We start from the raw sequence: 7467 nt of genomic DNA, 5'->3' as shown, positions 1-7467 counted from the left end.
TCGTCGCTTAGTAACACCCGTCTAAAACCCGACATATATTCCGAAAGAACTTTTGCTGGCGGGGGAGGGAGAGGGGAGTGTGTAGCGGGACCTGGGTGTCCTTGTGCATCAGTCGCTGAAGGTAAGCATGCAGGTGCAGCAGGCGGTAAAGAAGGCAAATTTTGGCCTTCATAGCGAGAGGTTTCGAGTACAGGAGCAGGGATGTGTTGTTGCAACTATACAGGGCCTTGGTGAGGCCACAGCTGGAGTATTGTGTGCAGTTTTGGTCTCCTTTTCTGAGGAAGGATGTTCTTGCTCTCGAGGGAGTGCAGCAAAGGTTTACCAGGCTGATTCCGGGGATGGTGGGACTGATGTATGAGGAGAGGTTGACGAGGTTAGGATTGTTTTCGCTGGAGTTCAGACGAATGAGGGGGAATCTCATAGAGACTTATAAAATTCTAACAGGACTAGACAGGGTAGATGCAGGAAGGATGTTCCCGATGGTGGGGGGAGTCCAGAACCAGGGGTCACAGTCTGAAGATTCAGGGTAGACCATTTAGGACGGAGATGAGGAGACATTTCTTCACCCAAAGAGTGGTGAGCCTGTGGAATTCATTACCACAGGAAGTAGTTGATGCCAAAACATTGAATATATTCAAGAGGCGGCTGGATATAGCACTTGGGGCGAACGGGATCAAAGGTTATGGGGAGAAAGCAGGATTAGGCTATTGAGTTGGATGATCAGCCATGATAGTGATGAATGGTGGAGGAGCCTCGAAGGGCCGAATGGCCTCCTCCTGCTCCTATCTTCTATGTTTCTATATTCCCGGACAATCCTTCTCCTCACTAAAGGTTCCTGAAAAAAGATTGTGAGAAACAAAATGGGAGGCCTTTATAGGACGGGGTATAGAGTATAAAAGCTGGAGTCTGATGATGCAGCTGTATAGAATGCTGGTTAGGCCACATTTGGAGTACTGCGTCCAGTTCTGGTCACCGCACTACCAGAAGGACGTGGAGGCATTAGAGAGAGTGCAGAGAAGGTTTACCAGGATGTTGCCTGGTATGGAGGGTCTTAGCTATGAGGAGAGATTGGGTAAACTGGGGTTGTTCTCCCTGGAAAGACGGAGAATGAGGGGAGATCTAATAGAGGTGTACAAGATTATGAAGGGTATAGATAGGGTGAACGGTGGGAAGCTTTTTCCCAGATCAGAAGTGACGTTCACGAGGGATCATGGGCTCAAGGTGAGAGGGGCGAAGTATAACTCAGATATCAGAGGGATGTTTTTTACACAGAGGGTGGTGGAGGCCTGGAATGCGCTGCCAAGTAGGGTGGTGGAGGCAGGCACGCTGACATCGTTTAAGACTTACCTGGATAGTCACATGAGCAGCCTGGGAATGGAGGGATACAAATGATTGGTCTAGTTGGACCAAGGAGCGGCACAGGCTTGGAGGGCCGAAGAGCCTGTTTCCTGTGCTGTACTGTTCTTTGTTCTTTGTTCTTTGTTCTTTGAGGCCTTCGAAATTTTCTTTGAATTCACCTCAAAGTGAGGGGACAGACGTTCGGGGTAAAAGGTGACAATGTGATCACTGCAGCATGACCTGCCAGCTCAGTTTTCCTCGCAGAGGCCATAAGGACTGAGTAACTAATCTGAATGTATAACCTGACTCAGATCATTAATCCGGGCCCTTGAATTAGTAACCTACCAATAACAGAAATGATGCAATTGGGCTAATAATCCTGCGATCCAGGCTAATCCTGTGAGAACAACGGTTCAAATTCCACTCTGGCAGCGTGTGAGGTTTAAATTTAATTTTTTATGAATTTAGCCAATTAACTAATAGGGCTGGTAACGGTGTCTTTTCTTCAATTTTCGTAAAAACCCATCTGGTTGGCTAATAGACCCATGGAAGGGGGGGGATTTTACAGCCTGGCTCAAGGAAGACCGGAAATTCCTGCCCAAGGTCACCGGACATGTCCATTGCCCGCCCCTCGCCCGCTCCAATTCCGTGGTGGGCGGGGCGGTAGAGTCAAAGGGTGGGATTCTCTGGCCATACTTGCTCCAAGACCGGAAATTCACGCCCGGCGTCAATGGACCAATGCGTGGTCTGCTCCCCACCCACTGCAATTCCCGTGCCGGGCGGGACAGGAAAATTCCACCTGTAGAATTTTACAGCAATGAAAGAGGCCCTTCAGCCCATCGTGTCTGTGCCAACCATCCAGCACCTATCTATTCTAATCCCATTTTCCAGCACTTGGTCCTTGTGTGCTACGGGCATTTCAAGCGCTCATCTGAATGCTTCTTAAATGTTGTGAGGATTCCCGCCTCTACCAACCTCTCAGTCCGTGAGTTCCAGATTCCCACCACTCTCCAAGTGAAATTTTTTTTGCCCTCAAATCCCCTTTTCCCCTTACCTCAAATCTCTGCCCCCAGGTTATTGATCCCTCAACTAAGGGGGAAAAGTTTCTTCCTAACTGCCCTATCTGTGCCCTTCATAATTTTGTACCCCTCCCCTCACCCCCTCAGCCTTCTCTGCTCTAAGGAGAACAACCCTCGACTATCCAGTCTCTCCTTTAGGGAAGGAAATCTTCCGTCCTTACCTGGTCTGGCCTACATGTGACAGTCAGAAGTCTCACAACACCAGGTTAAAGTCCAACAGGTTTATTTGGTAGCACAAGCCACAAGCTTTCAGAGCGCTGCTCCTTCATCAGGTGACCTCATCAGGTAAGTAGGAGAATCTGCCTGCTTCTGCTTTGCTTATTGGTGTGGGGGAGGGAACTCACAACTGGCTGTGAAAAATGTCTTGAATTATTGAACTCTGAATCAAGTTTTCTGGAGAAGGGGAAAGTTAGTGCTGAGAGCTATCGCAGTGTAAAGTGATGTGAGTTTATTGATGTATTACAACCACAATGGACTGCTCGGCTGATGTAACCTTCTGACATTTTAGAAGTTTTTTGGGAGTCAAGTTCTAAACCTTGAATTGAGATCAGACAAATGTTTTGGGGCGGCACGGTGACACAGTGGTTAGCACTGCTGCCTCACAGGGACCCAGGTTCAATTCCCGGCTTGGGTCACCATCTGTGTGCACATTCTCCCCATGTCTGTGTGGGTTTCCTCCGGGTGCTCCGGTTTCCTCCCACAGTCCAAAGATGTGCAGGTTAGGTCGATTGGCCATGCTAAGTTGTCCTTTAGTGTCAGGGGGACCTGCAGAGTAAATATGTAGGGTTACAGGGATAGAGCCTAAGTGGGATTGTTTTCGGTGCAGGCTCGATGGGCTGAATGGCCTCCTTCTGCACTGTAGGGATTCTATGATTCTATGAGGTCAAATGTCAGCCAGAATTAGCCAAATAAATAAAATTCCAGGTATATTCTAACCAGAGCTTTCATTCATGGGACATGGGCGTCACCAAGTATATACCAGTGATAAGGAAGGACTCTAGAAAAAGGGATAATCAGCCATGGATACCTAAGGAAATAAAGGAGGATATCAAATTGAAAGAAAATGCATACAAAGTGGCAAAGATTAGTGGGAACCGAGAGGATTGGAAAATCTTTAAAGGTCAACAGAAAAAAGCTATGAAGAAAAGTAAGGTGGATTATGAGAGTAAATTCGCTCAGAATATAAAAACATAGCAAAAGTTTCAACAAATATATAAAACGAAAAAGAGTGGCTAAAGTAAACATTGGTCCTTTAGAGGATGAGAAGGGGGGATGTAGTAACTGGAAATGAGAAAATGGCTGAGGCATTTATCAGCTATTTTGTGTCGGTCTTCACAGTGGAAGACACAAATAACATTCCAAACATTGATGACAGGAAGGCTATGGCAGGCGAGGACCTAAAAATTATCATTCTCACGAAAGAGGTAGTGTTGGGCAAGTTAATGGGGCTAAAGGTAGACAAGTCTCCTGGTCCTGATGGAATTCATCCCAGGGTACTAAAAGAGATGGTGGGGGAAATAACGAATGCACTAGTGGTAATTTACCAAAATTTGCTGGACTCTGGGGTGGTTCCCGCAGATTGGAAAACAGCAAATGTGACGCCACTGTTTAAAAAAGGAGGTAGACAAAAGGCAGGTAACTATAGGCCGGTTAGCTTAACTTCTGTAGGAGGGAAAATGCTTCAATCTATCATCAAGGAAGAAATAGCAAGAAATCTGGAAATAAATTGTCCCATTGGTAAGATGCAGCATGGATTCATGAAGGGCAGGTCATGTTTGACTAATTTGGTGGAATCCTTTGAGAACATTACATGCGCAGTGGACAATGGGGAACCTGTGGATGTGGTGTATCTGGATTTCCAGAAGGCATTTGACAAGGTGCCGCGCCAAAGACTGCTACATAAGATAAAGGGGCACAGTATAGGGTAATGTATTAGCATGGATAGAGGATCGATTAACTAACAGAAAGCAAAGAGTGGGGGTAAATGGGTGTTTTTCTGGTTGGCGATCAGTGACTAGTGGTGTGCCTCAGGGATCAGTGTTGGGACCGCAATTGTTTACAATATACATAGATGATTTGGAGTTGGGGACCAAGTGTAGTGTGTCAAAATTTGCAGATGACACTAAGGTGAGTGGCAGAGCAAAGTGTGCAGAGGACGCTGAAAGTCTGCAAAGGGATATTGATAGTGTAAATGAGTGGGCGAGGGTCTGGCAGATGGAGTATAATGTTGGTAAATGTGAGGTCAACCACTTTGGTAGGAATAACAGCAAAATGGACTATTATTTAAATGGTAAAAAATTGCAGCATGCTGCTGTACAGAGGGACCTGGGTGTCCTTGTGCATGAATCACAAAAAATTGGTTTGCAGGTGCAGCAGGTAATTAAGAAGGCAAATTGAATTTTGTCCTTCATTGCTAGAGGGATGGAGTTTAAAAACAGCGAGGTTATGTTGCAGCTGTATAGGGTGCTGGTGAGGCCACACCTAGAGTACTGTGTACAGTTTTGGTCTCTTTACATACTGCCATATTTACTATGAGAAGGGCTTGCATAAGCACAAGTTGCCACAAAAGTTTTAGGACCACCTTCCTGTGTACAGTTTTGGTCTCCTTACTTGAGAAAGGATATACTGGCACTGGAGGGGGTGGAGAGGAGATTCACTAGGTTGATTCCGGTATTGAGAGGGTTGGCTTATGAGGAGAGACTGAGTAGACTGGGGCTATACTCATTGGAATTCAAAAGAATGAGGGGAGATCTTAGAGAAACATATAAGATTATGTAGGGAATAGATAAGACAGAAGCAGGGAAGTTGTTTCCACTGGTGGGTGAAACTAGAACTAGGGGGCATGGCGTCAGAATAAGGGGGAGCAGATTTAGGACTGAGTTGAGGAGGAACTTCTTCACACAAAGGGTTGTGAATCTGTGGAATTCCCTGCCCAGTGAAGCAGTTGAGGCTATCTCACTGAATGTTTTTAAGGCAAGGATAGGTAAATTTTTGAACAGTAAAGGAATTAAGGATTATGGTGAGTGGGCAGGTTAGTGGAGCTGAGTCCACAAAAAGATCAGCCATCATTTTATTGAATGACAGAGCAGGCTCGAGAGGCCAGATGGCCTACTCCTAGTTCTTATGTCATTGGCTGGCCAGCATTTATTACCCATCCTTAGTTGCCCAAGGGCAGTTGAGAGTCAATCACATTGCTGTGGCTCTGGAGTCACATGTAGGCCAGACCGGGTAAGGACGGCAGATTTCCTTCCCTAAAGGACATTAGTGAACCAGATGGGTTTTTCTGACAATCGACAATGGTTTCATGGTCATCAGTAGATTCTCAATTCCAGATATTTTTTTATTGAATTCAAATTCCACCATCTGCCATGGCAGGATTCGAACCCGGGTCCCCAGAACATTAGCTGAGTTTCTGAATTAATAGTCGAGCGACAATACCACCAGGCCATCACCTTGTCCCTGCTTGCCTTGTGACGTTTTCATGATCTACACATACCTGGATTCCAAGTACATCGCTGTTTCTAGATTTTACCACATTTAGAGAGTGCCTTTTCCGTTGCCAAGTTTATAACCTCACATATGCTTAATGACAAATCCTTTTGCAACAATCCCGCTCACTTAATCTGTTAATATCTTTTTGCAATGTTGTACCTCCACCTCTACTACTGCCTATCCTGGTATGTGATGTAAATCTCCTTGTGACTTTCCATATCCCATCACCTGAGTCATCAATAAATGTGGGAATAGCTGATGCCCCAGCGCGGGTCCTGAAGGTTCCTGGCACCCCACTAGCGAGAGGCAACATGCCATTCAGGCCTCTTGTTCCTGCTAACGGGGCGGCTGCTTCACGGCACCAGGGACCCAGGTTTGGATCACTGTCTGTGTGGTGTTTGCACGTTCTCCCGGTGTCCGCGTGGGTTTCCTCCGGGTGCTCCGGTTTCCTCCCACAGTCCGAAAAACATGCTGGTTAGGAGCATTAGCCGTTCTAAATTCTCCCTCAGTGTACCCGAACAGGCGCCGGAGTGTAGCAACCAGGGGATTTTCACAGTAATTTCATTGCAGTGTTAATGTAAGCCTACTTGTGACATTAATAAATAAACTTTAAATAATGGATGCTATCTCTCCACTTAATTCTTGAATCAGAATGTCAATGGCCAACACAGGGGGATTTGATTTGATTTATTATTGTCACATGTATTAGTATACAGTGAAAAGTATTGTTTCTTGCGCGCTATACAGACAGAGCATACCGTTCATAAAGAAGGAAAGGAGAGAGTGCAGAATGTAGTGTTACAGTCATTGTTAGTGTGTAGAGAAAGATCAAATTAGTGCGAGGTAGGTCCATTCAAAAGTCTGATGGCAGCAGGGAAGAAGCTGTTCTTGAGGCGGTTGGTACGTGACCTCAGACTTTTGTATCTTTTTCCCGATGGAAGAAGGTGGAAGAGAGAATGTCCGGGGTGCGTGGGGCCCTTGATTATGCTGGCTGCTTTTCCCCGAGGCAGTGGGAAGTGTTGACAGGGAGGCTGGTTTGAGTGATGGACTGGGCTACATTCACAACCCTTTGTGGTTTCTTGCGGTCTTGGACAGAGCAGGAGCCATACCTGCTCTGACGCTTTCTATGGCACATCCATAAAAATTGCTGAGAGTCGTAGTGGACATGCCAAATTTCCCTAACCTCCTGAGAAAGTAGAGGCGTTGGTGGGCTTTCTTAACCATAGCGGAGGAATCAAAGCTACGACCCTGCGTTTATCAACTGATGCGCGTCAATTGAACACGAGGCACGAAGCTTCGGTAACAGAAGGCTTTTATTGTCTAACAATGGAACTTAATAGAACGTTAACACACTATCCCAGACTGACGAGGTCCCGCCCGAGCAGGGGGTCTTATACCTCTCCCAGGAGGCGGAGCCCGACTGGGATGTGCCAAAACAGTAACAACCACAGGTGTATCAAACCCACCCTAGCCCAACAACAACATTAGAACAATCCCACAGTGGGAATACCCTAGCCCAACAACAACATTAGAACAATCCCACAGTGGGAACCAACGA

Source organism: Mustelus asterias, chromosome 14 (assembly GCF_964213995.1).
Source record: "Mustelus asterias chromosome 14, sMusAst1.hap1.1, whole genome shotgun sequence".
Taxonomy (NCBI): Eukaryota; Metazoa; Chordata; class Chondrichthyes; order Carcharhiniformes; family Triakidae; genus Mustelus; species Mustelus asterias.
This window is presented reverse-complemented; position numbering follows the sequence as displayed.